The sequence below is a fragment of the Neoarius graeffei genome, chromosome 19 (assembly GCF_027579695.1).
Source record: "Neoarius graeffei isolate fNeoGra1 chromosome 19, fNeoGra1.pri, whole genome shotgun sequence".
In the NCBI taxonomy this organism is placed as follows: Eukaryota; Metazoa; Chordata; class Actinopteri; order Siluriformes; family Ariidae; genus Neoarius; species Neoarius graeffei.
The window spans coordinates 4,280,765-4,293,926 of NC_083587.1; the positions used below are offsets into that span (position 1 = coordinate 4,280,765).

General features: G+C 43.3%; 1 non-coding gene and 2 pseudogenes across 1 annotated transcript; 1 reads left to right on the forward strand and 2 right to left on the reverse strand.

Annotated features, from left to right (window-relative positions):
• LOC132867726 (histone H2AX-like) overlaps positions 1 to 13,162 on the forward strand; it is a 1,044,434-nt pseudogene that overhangs the window by 723,083 nt on the left and 308,189 nt on the right.
• The window catches only part of LOC132867717 (uncharacterized), a 1,045,807-nt pseudogene that overhangs the window by 719,934 nt on the left and 312,711 nt on the right, over positions 1 to 13,162 (reverse strand).
• Positions 7,523 to 7,594, reverse strand: trnae-uuc (transfer RNA glutamic acid (anticodon UUC)). The gene has a single exon. It is a non-coding gene; the product is annotated as a tRNA-Glu (tRNA).

A 13,162-nucleotide genomic window follows, 5' to 3' on the forward strand; every position in this document is an offset into this window, starting at 1 on the left:
CCATCAGAGCACATGCATAGAGCTGGAAGGGCTTGGAGTAATCAGGTAACCCCAGAGGAGGAACAAAGGGTGCTTTTGAGGGAGTGATAAGCGACCACCATAGCGTCAGTCCAGGTCAAAGGATGTTGCAGTGGATCGTGATGAGAGATTGCAAAACGGAGAAGCTTGTATCCATTGTCTGCAGTAATTGATAAGACCCAGAAAAGACATCAGTGCATGTTTAGTTGCAGGGCATTTTGGCGTTTTGTGTCTAGAATGACAGCCTTGAGAAAGTTCAAAACTTCAAAAGTTCAAATACTTAAGTGTCCATGCAATATTGCAGCTTGGTTCTGGAAACCTTAAAGCCCTAGTGCGCCAGATGTTGGAGCAGGCATAAGGAAGTGTCTTGGCAGATTTCTGGTGACTCAGCAGATACCAGTCTGTGTCTGCGTCTGTGTACTGCAGGACCGCAGAGTCCTGAGGGAGGGAGAGGTCACAGAGTGCGTTATGAATTTGAATTATGGCTGAAAAAACAGCAGGAGAGTCAATAAAACCTTGAGGCAAAAACGTGTCCAAGAATACTGTTTCCTCTTGTGTGTGAAAAAGGCAGAACAGAGATCAATAAGAAATGTCAGGTACAATGGATGCAACAGGGACAATCAATTCATTAATCTTACGTATAACGCCAGGTACCATCAGGTTTAGGTACTGGATTGACAGGTGTATTGTACGAGCTGGTACACGGTCTCACCATGCCTTGGATGACATCAATCCAGAGAGAGAGGTACTGCTTAACATAAACAGGCATTTAAATGAATATTGAATCATATTTTATGTAGTTTCATGTCCATTTAATTCCATTTAAGTTCCAGGTTGCAGTGCAACAAAATGCGGAAAGGTTCAAGGACAATGAATACTTATACAAGCCAATGTATCATAATCATGATAATTTATGACATTTTTTCTTAATGTCTCCGATTTATAAACACCACTGGAAGGACAAAAAGTTATTCAAGTAAACGTTTGTTAACTCTGTTTCTTGCTGAAAAAAATTATGGTTAACTAAATACATTAAAGGCCTATCCATTCCATATCCTCTGTGGATAGGAGGAACATGTTTAAGCTTAGCCTCATAAGGAGCAATAAGTTTAAAAAAAGAAAAGGAGATATAAAACAGGGCAAATTGAAATGACAAACAATTTCACTGAATGTAATTTGAATAAAATTGAATAGCTGATAAGCACCTTTTGTTGGATTCCATATGTGACAGAGACTTAAAATACATTTTTAATTCAATTAACAGTATTAATGGGAATGAGAATTTGTTGTCTTGGACATTTTGACTTTATGTGTATGGAATTTACCTAGTAATATAAAGAGATTAATTATATTAAATTTATTATTGTGAGAAAGTGCCAAGTGCAGATATCTGTGTGTCCTTGTCTGCCATGCTTGCATGGATGGTTGTTTGTTTATATTATGGCTATCTGTAACGAGTTCAGTCTGGGAGCCCTCATCTCCCAGAAAGAGACAGAGACTGTAGAGACGGAACAATTATTCAAAATATTATATTTATAATAGGACGACAATTATTCAAAAAATGTCAAAAATGAAGTAAAGAGCGGGTTAGCTCGCTGTGGATCTAATTTCCCAGACAAGTCCACGTCTCGCTAAAATGCATCAGAAACTTTTCGGTATTTCCATTCACAAGTAGGGTAAATATGTTTGATGCCCTTTATTATGCCTTTAAACAGGAAGTGGTATAATACTCAATATTTTAAAAATGATTCCTGATAAATATCTTTAAATCTGAAAGTGATATTTGATTTGGCTGAATTAATCAAACTCTAAGCCTTAAATATATTTCTTCTGTTTTTACCATGTCTGTTTAATTTAAGTGAATGTTTTAAAAATGGTTTTTGTGTTGTATTTGCTTGTACAGTTATTTCATTATTTAACATCTGAGCGTATAGAATTACTGCTCAAATCTGATGAGACGAGAGTTTTGTCCTAAAGAGCTGCTTTTTCTTTTATCCAGTGTGCATGCCCAACTCACAAGCATCATGGGAACTGGAGTTCTAATGTTATTTTTCCGTCACATACTTCTGTCTTAGTTTTAACTACTTCGTATTCATCATTTATAAGATCTAGCCATGAAACTGCATTAATAGCTGCACTATTAATTATTAAAACACATTAATAGTCTTATAGACTGCTCAGGGGTCCTGTTCAGAGACCACCTCGCGGACCACTAGTGACTTTACTGGTAACTTTCTAGTTACAAGTTTCGGACTATTGACACACAATGAATATAAAATAAAACGCTGAAACTAATTGATTAAGAAGCAGCCATTCTGTGTTGAGGGAAGAGGATCTCTTCTCTCCTTCCATAACAGTGATGAGATTCACAAACAATTCGGATCTTTTTCGGGACGAAACATAAAAATGACTCGATCGAGCGAATCGATACAGACGCATGGACTGCATTTGTTTGAGTTCATGCACACGTAATGGTTTGAGGAAAGTTCATACTTTAATTTCATGCAGCATGAAAGTGTGATTATTGTTTACAATTTGAAAAACAGGAATACAAATAAGGTTTCCATAGATTCTGAGTCAAGAGTGAAGAGTGAATCAAGTAAATTGATTCACACGCATGCAAGTTTGTTCTAAAGAATCGATTCAGTGAAGCTTTCGTTGAGATTAAAATACATATACAGAATGTCTGTATTTTATACGGATTTGATTCAATAAACGTAGTATACGGGCGTTATAAAAAGTTATACGGATTCTAAAAAAAACCTTCAATATTTATTTAGAGCTATAATCAATTCCCACGATGATAAAAGAGCACATAACATTTACACTTTGTGTTTTGTCAAACATTGGAGCTTTGTATTCATTCTGAAAAAGTAACTGGGATATATCATTGTTAATTATCATTCAAATTTTAAGTAAATTATTTTAATTGGCATCTTATAAGGATTTTAATTGCCAAATTCTCTAGAATGCTAAACCACAGCAATTCATCCAATCCCGTGGGGTTTTCTCGGGGTCCGGGCACCTTAATACAATTTTCCTCCCATGGTGGCACGAAGGAATCAGTCCCGAGATTAATTAGGGTAATTATTATGGGTTTAACATAAAAAGCGTGCTCTTCCCGTGACAGCTCCTTCACTTCACGAGGATAACCAGAAAATCTTCCCGTAAACCAATTACGAGGATCACCAAATAAAATCATCCCATAAACAAACTATGAGGATCACCAAATAAAATCATCCCATAAACAAACTACGAGGATCACCAAATACAATCATCCACTAAACAAACTACGAGGATCACCAAATAAAAACATCCCATAAACAAACTACGAGGATCACCAAATAAAAACAACATCTTCCCATGCCTTTACACGAGGATAACCAAAAAAATAAACTGTTTTTTTTTTTTTTTTGATACTACCAACCAGGCGGAAGTCCCCCCCAACTAATCAATTAAAAGAGACCCCCTACCTGATCGGAAGTATCCCGGACGAGCCCCCAAATTGTTAGTGTTCCCCCAGCTGGAACGGTCAACTTCTCGAGACCAATGACCTCGTGCCACCTGCAGAATTCTGGGATGGAACACCGCAAAAAAAACAGAGAACCAGAGATCGGTTTCACTGCTGTTTAGTCACAGTTTTCTCGCCAAAGATGAAATATTACAAACACCTTTTATAACAAATTATGTGGGTAAGATGTGTGTGTGTGTGTGTGTGTGTTTATGTGTGACCTCAGAGAGGGGTGTGTGTGTGTGTGTGTGTCCTTGGCGTGTAGAGGATGAAAATGTGTGTGTGTGTGTGTGTGTGTGTGTGCGCATGTAAATGTGCTAAGTCTTGTGCTAAGTCAGCAAATTACATCTTAATTTCATTAATATGTAGTAAAACAATCATAGGCAAAACATCCCATATCAAGAATATGTTCTTAACAACTCAGCACTTACCATTTTAAACAAAGACATGTTTATGTCTAGTCTAGCAAAGTAGGTCAGCACTTCTCTGTGACTGGAGGAAGGTCACACAGTAACTTACAAGTTACACAGAATTCAATGCCTTCTAGCTGGCATTCTAACTACAATATTAAGAATAAGTATTAAGAATTACTGCCTTCTTGGTCAAGAATAAATATTTACAATTATTTATCCTTACAAAGGAATAAAACCTTACAATATGTGTGTGTGTGTGAATGAAACCTTCAATCATAAGCAAAATAATATTCATATCAGCAATTCAGCAATTTCAGCATTTATGCACGTCAAAGCGTGCGAGATATTTTTACAACAATTCTACTATGTTTAGTCTTAGCAAAGAAGTATGTAAAAAGCTCTAAAATATTAAATCATAAAGTCTTAACAATCCTAAATTACGTGTAGCTATAACTTAAATCATGGCTTTAAATCTAACACAGATCGTAAATAAAGTAAATCAAACAACACGTGGTCTAAGACCAACTTTCATGTGAATCAAAATGTATACATTTAAATCATAAATGAATTCAAATAAAGAACACTATTAACTAACTGCAAGTAAAAACTAACACATTTTGCCCAGATGCTAGCCTCACTTGGGTGATCGCTCTTGTTAGCTGTAGGTATCATGCGCCATCTTGTGTCTAAGAACTACAACTCCCAGCCAACTTCTGCATTGACTACGTCACGCCTGGGCGGGATCACGTGCATCATTCCTCAGGTTTCACATAAGAGACTTGGAAAACTTCATTTTCCTTTGTCTCTAAGTCTGATCTCGAGCGGAACGGACCTAAGAAGAGACACTCACCATCAGACGTCTAAACAGCGCGTTTCCTTCTTTAATCTGCTCCTGATCAAAGTAGATATCGGAAACACGCGATCATCAACTCAAGTGAGTTATTAAACCGGTTTTTGCAAGTATTATTTTCTTTTAAAAGTGTACGCAACGGCAAGTGAAAGCAATTTTATTTTTGCTTAGAAAAGTGGCTGGCCCCCCTTTTCTCTTCTTAAATCCACGCGCGCGGCACTGCTGAAAAGACTTTCGTCATCATCCACGAAGGTCTTCAAAGCAATCTCTCTCTCCCTCACCGAAGACTTCCAACCTCAGGAAGCGCGCGCAACTTCCTCGAGCTTCCAACTTCAGACAGAAGACGAACTTCCTTTGCAGTAAGAAGGCATTGGGCAGAAGTTTAAGTCTTAGGAATTATTCACTGAATGTGAAGTTATATGAAGTTAAATGAAGTGTATACACTGAATTTTGGTTCTCTATCATTTGTTTGTTGATTTAAAATTGGTTAATCCATAAGTTTGTGCATGTCTCTCTCTCTTATTCTTTTACTAATATCCTCAACCTCCTTCATCTCATCTCATTATCTCTAGCCACTTTATCCTGTTCTACAGGGTCACAGGCAAGCTGGAGCCTATCCCAGCTGACTACGGGCGAAAGGTGGGGTACACCCTGGACAAGTCGCCAGGTCATCACAGGGCTGACACATAGACACAGACAACCATTCACACTCACATTCACACCTACACTCAATTTAGAGTCACCAGTTAACCTAACCTGCATGTCTTTGGACTGTGGGGGAAATGGGAGCACCCGGAGGAAACCCACGCGGACACGGGGAGAACATGCAAACTCCGCACAGAAAGGCCCTCGCCGGCCACGGGGCTCGAACCCGGACCTTCTTGCTGTGAGGCAACAGTGCTAACCACTACACCACCGTGCCGCCTCCTCAACCTCCTTAACACACATTTTGACCTTATTAAGATTTCAGGGGGTTTGATAATGTTATGAGTGTGGAATTTCTTTGTTACTTAGAAAACACATGCTCGCTAAATCATGAGGATTCCCCTCCTCCAAGATTGCAGATAAGACACCCTGGCTCGTCCTTGCACGGACACATTCCAACTTCAAGAGAGACCCAAGGTGTCTCTCTCTCTCCCTTCCCACACATACGCATGCACACACACATACCAAGATTGCAGATAACAAAATTCCTGTGTCTCACATAACTCACAAGCTAAAACTGCTTACACACACACACACACACACACACACACACACTCTGTTTACAGAAGATTTCAATTCTGCTGCTATTAAATTGTTCAATTTTTCCTTTTCTTTTTATTAAAATTTTTATTATCTTTGTTATAATAAACTCCACTATTATTGAAATTGTGTGTGGTGTCTATCTGCTGTTTTGATACTTTGAAGTGGCCCAATCACAAAGAATTCAAGGAAAGGTGTAGAAAATTTATAATATGGTAAGTGATCAATAATAATTTGAAGATACCATTTTTAGCTGTCTGGTAATTTACCCAGGATCAATGGTATGATTCACTGATTCACTAAATGATTCATTGAATGATTCACTTCAAACGATTCAAATGAGACTGATTCTATGGTATGATTCAATTCAAATGAGTTAAATTAAACGATTCAATAGGATTGATTCATTTTAGTTATTAACCTTCAAATTTTAATGAGACTGATTTCATGTAAATATTAAAGATTGATCACTTATCCAAACTTGAATACACAAAATCATTAATTACACCTACATAGCAATTGAAGTATGCCTTCTCCGAAGATAGCGCAGGATACAGATCCAGGATGAAGACGGTTTTGTTCCTTACAGCTTGTCAGCTGAAGATCCTCGGTGTCCCGTTGGCTGTCCGATAATCTAGAAGGAATCTTGTTTATTATTCGTCGACATTGAAAAAGGGAAAAGGAATCCGGTCGCCTTTTCTCTTTGAAACACTGTGTGGGCTGCAGTAACTAACCAGTTCAATTATTATTATAACTCTGCGAAGGTTAAATACATTGAACTTTGGCTAAAGTCCAGTATCAATAGCTGGTTCATCGTTCTCTGTCCTTCTGTAGCACCAATGCATGGCTTCTCTTTCACTTGTGGAATCCACCCCCAGAGAGGAAATCCACCGCCAGACACACAGAATTTCGGTGCCGCCACTGGTTTAAAGCAGTCGTGACATCACTGTATTTGGTATCTGGTATCATCTCTGTCCAATACCATTACAGGGATTCAGAAGAATGGGCAGAGATAGAACATGGCGTCGAGTACAGAGATTGGTGTGTTCAAACTGTACTGTGAAAGGGTTACTATGGTTATGGGCATGGTAGCCACCCCTACATCAGATGCTGGAAGAACAGCTGGATGCACTGGCACCCATTTGGCCTGGTGTAGTGAAAACCCGGACCCTTACCCTTTCCCTCTGTACAGGTTTGAGCCCACGGTGTTAAACAATAGCTGTAACGCTGAACACTGGCTACTGCGGTCAGATTCAGAGTACAGCCTTTGTTGGAGTTAACAAAAAGCCGGGCCCAGGATCTTAGATGGGGTAAGAGAGAGCGAAGCTGAGAAAGCCAAGAGTGAATCCCAGAATCTTCTGCACTGTTATGAGACTTCTTGTCCCATCATGACACCAGAAGGACTCATGAAAGCAAGAGCCTATTGAATGAAGATTTCACTCAAGATCATGTGACTTGCAACTGGAGTGACACAACAAAGACACATTCCCATACCGGGAGTCTAACCCAGGCCACCTGGGTGAAAACCAGGGGTCCTGACCACTAGACCATATGGGACAGCCTTGATGTGTAAAGGCCACCTTTGAAGTGCTTAGGCCATTGGTGAGAACTCAGGCATTTTCCAGAAAAGTAGCTGTTATTTTTTATTTTATTTAGTCAGACTGGAAAAGATTACAAAACCATCTCAAATAGTTTGGACTCCATCAATCCACAGTCAGACAGACAGTGTACAAATGGAGGAAATTCAAGACCATTGTTACTCTCCCCAGGAGTGGTCAAACAACAAAGATCATTCCAACAGCAAGGTGTGTAATAGTCAGCGAGGTCACAAAGGACCCCAGGGTAACTCCTAAGCAACTGAAGGCCTCTCTCACACTGGCTAATGTTCATGAGTCCACCATCAGGAGAACACTGAACAACAATGGTGTGCATAGCAGGGTTGCAAGGAGAAAGCCACCGATCTCCAAAAAGAACATTGCTGCTCATCTGCAGTTTGCTAAAGATCACATGGACAAGCCAGAAGGCTATTGGAAAAATATTCTGTGGACGGATGAGACCAAAATAGAACTTTTTGGTTTAAATGAGAAGCATTATGTTTGGAGAAAGGAAAACACTGCATTCCAGCCTAATAACCTTATCCCATCTGTGAAACATGGTGGTGGTAGTATCATGGTTTGGGCCTGTTTTGCTGCATCTGGGCCAGCACGGCTTGCCATCATTGAGGGAACAATGAATTTTGAATTATGCCAGCAATTTCTAAAGGAAAATGTCAGGACATCTGTCCATGAACTGAATCTCAAGAGAAGGTGGGTCATGCAGCAAGACAATGACCCTAAGCACACAAGTCGTTCTACCAAAGAATGGTTAAAGAATAAAGTTAATGTTTTGGAATGGCCAAGTCAAAGTCCTGACCTTAATCCAATGGAAATGTTGTGGAAGGACCTGAAGCGAGCAGTTCATGTGAGGAAACCCAACAACTTCCCAGAGTTGAAGCTGTTCTGTATGGAGGAATGGGATAAAATTCCTCCAAGCCGGTGTGCAGGACTGATTAACAGTTACCGGAAACGTTTAGTTGCTGTTATTGCTGCACAAGGGGGTCAGACCAGATACTGAAAGCAAAGGTTGACATACTTTTGCCACTGACAGATATCTAATATTGGGTCATTTTCCTCAATAAATACAGTGGGGCAAAAAAGTATTTAGTCAGCCACCAATTGTGCAAGTTCTCCCACTTAAAAAGATGAGAGAGGCCTGTAATTTTCATCATAGGTACATTTCAACTATGAGAGACAGAATGGGGGGAAAGAATCCAGGAAATCACATTGTAGGATTTTTAATGAATTAATTGGTAAATTCCTCAGTAAAATAAGTATTTTGTCACCTACAAACAAGCAAGATTTCTGGCTCTCACAGACCTGTAACAACTTCTTTAAGAGGCTCCTCTGTCATCCACTCGTTACCTGTATTAATGGCACCTGTTTGAACTCATTATCAGTATAAAAGACACCTGTCCACAACCTCAAACAGTCACACTCCAAACTCCACTATGGCCAAGACCAAAGAGCTGTCAAAGGACACCAGAAACAAAATTGTAGACCTGCACCAGGCTGGGAAGACTGAATCTGCAATAGGTAAGCAGCTTGGTGTGAAGAAATCAACTGTGGGAGCAATTATTAGAAAATGGAAGACATACAAGACCACTGATAATCTCCCTCGATCTGGGGCTCCAAGCAAGATCTCACCCCGTGGGGTCAAAATGATCACAAGAATGGTGAGCAAAAATCCCAGAACCACACGGGGGGACCTAGTGAATGACCTGCAGAGAGCTGGGCCCAAAGTAACAAAGGCTACCATCAGTAACACACTACACCGCCAGGGACTCAAATCCTGCAGAGCCAGACGTGTCCCCCTGTTTAAGCCAGTACATGTCCAGACCTGTCTGAAGTTTTAGAGAGCATTTGGATGATCCAGAAGAGGACTGGGAGAATGTCATATGGTCAGATGAAACCAAAATAGAACTTTTTGGTAAAAACTCAACTTGTCGTGTTTGGAGGAGACAGAATGCTGAGTTGCATCCAAAGAACACTATACCTACTGTGAAGCATGGGGGTGGAAACATCATGCTTTGGGGCTGTTTTTCTGCAAAGGGACCAGGACGACTGATCCGTGTAAAGGAAAGAATGAATGGGGCCATGTATCATGAGATTTTGAGTGAAAACCTCCTTCCATCAGCAAGGGCATTGAAGATGAAACGTGGCTGGGTCTTTCAGCATGACAATGATCCCAAACACACCACCCGGGCAATGAAGGCGTGGCTTCATAAGAAGCATTTCAAGGTCCTGGAGTGGCCTTGCCAGTCTCCAGATCTCAACCCCATAGAAAATCTTTGGAGGGAGTTGAAAATCCATGTTGCCCTGCGACAGCCCCAAAACATCACTGCTCTAGAGGAGATCTGCATGGAGGAATGGGCCAAAATACCAGCAACAGTGTGTGAAAACCTTGTGAAGACTTACAGAAAATGTTTGACCTCTGTCATTGCCAACAAAGGGTATATAACAAAGTATTGAGATGAACTTTTGTTATTGACCAAAAACTTATTTTCCACCATAATTTTCAAATAAATTCTTTAAAAATCAGACAATGTGATTTTCTGGATTTTTTTTTCTCATTTTGTCTCTCATAGTTGAGGTATACCTATAATGAAAATTACAGGCCTCTCTCATCTTTTTATGTGGGAGAACTTGCACAATTGGTGACTGACTAAATACTTTTTTGCCCCACTGTAAATGACCATGTATAATATTTTTGTCTCATTTGTTTAAATGGGTTCTTTTTATCTATTTTTAGGACTTGTGTGAAAATCTGATGATGTTTTAGGTCATATTTATGCAGAAATATAGAAAATTCTAAAGGGTTCACAAAGTTCCAAGCACCACTGTAAGAGTGATGCAGAACTGAGTGGAGATGTTATCTGTAAGGAAATTTTCCCTCTCTCAAAGGGTTGCTGGTCACAGCCCATGGTCAGACTCTGAGCAGAAGCTTTGTCAGTGTGAACAACGAGTCTTGTACAAAGTGCTGTATGGGGAAAGAGAGAACCAAGCAGCAATGTGAGAAGTGTCTGATTTGAGGTCACACGCACCAATCATCGTGCCCCAAGCGGACGTAAGGTTTCAAGCAGTGGTGATCCTTTCTCATTTTGCTATCCCTCACAAGCCATGCTAACAGTTGCAATCCATGGACAAACTCAGAGATGAAGAGTGACTCAGTGAAACTGAAAATTCAATGATTGTGGCAGTGGGGGCGTGGTCAAGCGCTGGTCTGTGACAGGAGGGGGGAGTCAGGGAAGGTAAGTGGCAGATTCACTACACCTGACGGCAATTAACCTGTTTGTGTGTGTCTTCCCAGTGACCGCGCCCTATTTAAGGAGGGACAGCGAGAGCAGAGGAGCTCATCCCTGGACGAGACGCTGGTGTGTGTGTGTGTCTCTGTGCGTTGAAACCATATAGATTGTTAGACTGAAAAGTGTGACAATAAAGCCTCTGTTACACCTGATCTCTGTCCTGCCATCCTCTGTGCTCCACCCACACATAGTGAACAATTACAGTGGCGCTGAAACCCGGGATCCAGAGTGGAGCACCAACCGATCAGCCCCATGGAGTCCTCCCCGTTCGCCGACCTGGTCCACGCCCTCACCACGGCCCAGCAAAGCCAGCACCAGGTGCTCGTCACCCTCCGGAAGGAACAAGAGCGGCGCTTTGAAGCCCTGGTGCTGGCCCAGCAGGAAGACTGCGAGGCGTTCTGGCACCTCCTCGCGTCGGCGGGGTCCACCAGCGCTCCGGCCGCAGGCCCGTCTCCCCTCACCGTCACCAAGACGGGCCCGCAGGAAGACCCCGAGGCATTCATCACGCTATTCGAACAGGTCGCAGAAGCCTCGGGGTGGCCGATGGAGCAGCGCATGGCGCGCATCCTCCCCCTCCTAACGGGAGAGGCACAGCTGGCCATGCTACAGCTCCCCGCCGACCGCCGGCTGGCCTACGCTGACCTCCGCCGGGCCGTCCTCCAGCGCATGAGGCGCACTCCAGAGCAACAGTGCCAGCGCTTCCGCGCTCTGCGCTTGGAGGAAGTCGGCCGGCCATTTGCATTCGACCAGCAGCTCCGGGATGCCTGCTGGCGGTGGCTGAGGGCCGACAACCGCGACACCGAGGGAATCATTGACCAGGTGGTGCTGGAACAGTTCATCGCTCGCTTACCCACAGGAACCACGGAGTGGGTCCAGTGCCACCGGCCGGCGTCGCTGGATCAGGCAGTCGAGCTGGCAGAGGATCATTTGGCAGCTGTTCCGGCGGCAGGACAACAGACGGCATCTACTCTTCTCTCCTCTTCTCTCTCTCTCCCTCCCCCTCCTTCTGTGTCCCGTCCTCGCCCCATTCCCCCACCGCGGAGACGGGGGCCGGCACCACCCCAGCCGGCCTGCCGCACCCACGGTGCCCTCCCGTTTCTCCCTTCTGTGTCTGTCTCTCCCCCCTCAGGTGAGTGAGCCCCAGAACACCGGTGCAGAGGGAAAGATGGCATCTACTCTTCTCTCCTCTTCTCTCTCTCTCCCTCCCCCTCCTTCTGTGTCCCGTCCTCGCCCCATTCCCCCACCGCGGAGACGGGGGCCGGCACCACCCCAGCCGGCCCGCCGCACCCACGGTGCCCTCCCGTTTCTCCCTTCTGTGTCTGTCTCTCCCCCCCCTCAGGTGAGTGAGCCCCAGAACACCGGTGCAGAGGGAAAGCCCGGGCCGGTTTGCTGGCACTGCGGGGTGCCGGGCCACCTTCAACAACAGTGCACGGCAATGGAAGTGGGCACAGTGATTCGGATCCCCGATGTGCCAGAGGCCACCCTCGATCGGGCCGGAGCATATTGCATACCGGTGAGTATCCAAGGGTCTACATATCAGGCGTTGGTGGATTCTGGTTGTAATCAGACCTCAATTCGCCAAAGCCTGGTGCAAAACGAGGCATTGGGGGGAGCACAGGGGGTGAAGGTGTTGTGTGTGCACGGGGATGTTCACAGCTACCCTTTGGTGTTGGTCCACATCTTTTTCAGAGGGGAAAAAGTTATAGTGAAGACGGCGGTTAATGCTCGCCTTACCCACTCTTTAATTTTGGGGACTGATTGGCCGGGATTTCGGGGGTTAATGACACGCTTAGTAAAGAGTGGGTCTTGCCATTTGCCAGGGGGAGGTCCCGGTGTCGCTTTGGCGGGAGCAGCTGTCACAGAGCCGTCTACGTCATCTCCGCGTCAGAGTGAGGAGCCGCCGGCTCCTCCTCTCTCTATGGAGCACTTGCATGTGATGTCACAGCCGATCCAGATTGTGACAGACGCCATCTTGTCGGTCAAAACACCATATTTCCGCCTTCTACTTCTACTTCTGGTTCTACTTCTGCTTTTATTTCTACCTTTTCTTCTGGAAAACCCTACTATATACAATTCTACTACAACGGCTGTGGCTACAAGCTCTCCCTACCTGTGCACGTTTATGTTTTTTGTGTGTATTTTTGCGTGTTGTTCATCTGTACCGGACTTCAATATCCACTACAACCGTATGGACTTACTGGACATTGGTTTCCAGCAGAAAATGA